The sequence below is a fragment of the Carlito syrichta genome, unplaced genomic scaffold (assembly GCF_000164805.1).
Source record: "Carlito syrichta isolate Samal-C Ts95f unplaced genomic scaffold, Tarsius_syrichta-2.0.1 Scaffold251067, whole genome shotgun sequence".
Lineage (NCBI taxonomy): Eukaryota > Metazoa > Chordata > Mammalia > Primates > Tarsiidae > Carlito > Carlito syrichta.
The window spans coordinates 1-2,181 of NW_007195163.1; the positions used below are offsets into that span (position 1 = coordinate 1).

The 2,181-nt window shown below is 46.0% G+C and overlaps 1 pseudogene; it reads left to right on the forward strand.

Annotated features, from left to right (window-relative positions):
- Positions 1 to 1,534: 1,534 nt before the first annotated feature.
- LOC103253758 lies at positions 1,535 to 1,937 on the forward strand (annotated as a pseudogene).
- The last annotated feature ends 244 nt before the right edge of the window (positions 1,938 to 2,181 follow it).

A 2,181-nucleotide genomic window follows, 5' to 3' on the forward strand; every position in this document is an offset into this window, starting at 1 on the left:
ACACACACACACACACACACACACACACATACACACACACTTTTTCACAGGAAGGAAAAGTTCTCCTATTTAGATATCTTAAAGAGAAATGTCAAAACTTTCCACAAAAAGAAGGTCAAAACTTATTACACAAATAAAAGGAAAACTGCAAAAAGAAACGCAGACTGAAGTTAAAAGAAGCTCTGTCCTAAGATCATTTTCTAGGAGTGCAGTTTCCACAAGTCTGGAGCCTCGGCGCATTCCTCAGTGGCTTTGCCCTGACAGATCAATTCAAAACCACTCCCATGCCATTGCTGTTGGAATTTGTGTGCTTTCTTCCTTACCACCTGCTGCTATGAAGGCGTCCATAAAAATTGTGTTTAGGATTCAGAGAAATTGGCATGGTTTTGGGTTGTCTAACAGAGGCTGGGATGGAGTGACACTGAGGGAGAGGAGGCAGCTACAAGAGACACCACCCCATGGTGAGTGGAGGCTGGAGAGCCAGCCTAATCACAGCCCTGAGCAGGGCTGTATGTGGGCAGGTGTGTGTGGTGGGGAGAGGATGGCTGAGAATGGGCAGGGAGATGATGGCTGGGAACAGGCGCGGTGACCTCAGAGGATGCGACAGTGTCATCGTGTCCCATTCGTTTTACTCTAACCCTTGTGTCACTGTCTTGGGTTCAATGTACAGGATGTGGGTGTTATTCTATGTGGTTTTTGGAAACTTGGCATAGTATATGCTCTCTGTTTTCATTTTTTTCAGTGGCTCAGGGAGTAATAATGTTTTTCTACTGCCTTTTTGGGTAGCTTCCTTCCTTTGATACCAACAGCTGAACAGCTGCTGCTATTTTGTCTCACCATCCTCCAAAGTCAGAAAGAGAGAATGTTTAAAAATGCTCCCTGGAGAAATGAAAATTTAGTAGAACACAATTCTAAATAATAAATAGTTCACAAGACTTAGTGCTCACTTTTCTCCAAGTGCTTCTTGTGAGTTAACACATTTAATCTTCAGGACAACCCCGTGAGGTTGGCACTGTTAACATCCCCATTGCACAAACGAAGAAACTGAGGCTCAGAGAAGTAGAGTCACCTGTCCTGGGTCAAGAAAATATTGATGCCCAAATTGAAATTATGAGGTCTGTGCACAAAAATCAACTCCCGTTTTCCAGCTCTAGCTCCAGTTCTTGATAAAACCCTCAAAGTTTGTTGCATGTGAAGCAACTGAGTGCTGGCATTAGAGAGCCTAAGTTGGGATCCTGGCTTTATTCTTTATAAGCTGTGCATCTGGAGTAAATCCTTAACATCTCTGAGACTCGGCTTTGCAGCTTATCAACCATTGGATGATGATGATCATGCTATCCAGCACACTAGGAAGATCCTGGCACATAGTAGGAAGCTGCATCTCTGGGGCCTGGCATGCAGTAGGTGCTTGGTAAATGTTTGTTGAACAGTCAGTTGCTGTAAAAGAGCACATGTTCAGTCTACCTTGCAGGCTTAGAGAGTGCCAACTGTGTGGCCGCTGTCCGCATCTGCTGCCCCCGCCACCTCCGCCACCATGCCCAACTTAACCGGCACCTAGAAGATGTGCAGCAGGGAGAATTTCAACCAGCTACTCAAGGTACTGGGTTGAACACCAACCTGAGAAAAGTGGCAGTGACGACTGCGTCCAAGCCGCACGTGGAGATCTGCCAGGACCGGGATCAGTTCTGCATCAAGACGTCCACCATGGTAAGCACCATGGAGATCAACTTTAAGGTTAGAGAAGGCTTCAAAGAGGATGGACGCAAGTGCAGGAGTTTAGCCACTTGGGAGAATGAGAACAAGATCCACTTCCCGCAAACTCTTCTGGAAGGGTACTGGCCCCCAAACCCACTGGACCCATGAGCTGGCCAACAACAAACATCCTGATGTTTGGTGGTGATGACGTGGTCTGCACAAGAATTTATGTTCGAGAGTGAAGGCACCGGCTTTCTCCTTCTTTCAGGAAGGCATGCAGGTTTCCCCAAGGAATTTGTCATAGGTCTGAACTGCCAGTAGATCACCCTGCCCCTGTCACTGTTAGGTGATCCTGTATCTAATTTTAAGACCAGTAAATAAAACTAATAACCTGGCATGTAGACCTTTTACTTTGAAAAGTGAAAGCAGCACTAAAAACCCATCTTTCTTCTTCCAGGAAAGTCAACCCCATTCTCGGGCATTGTC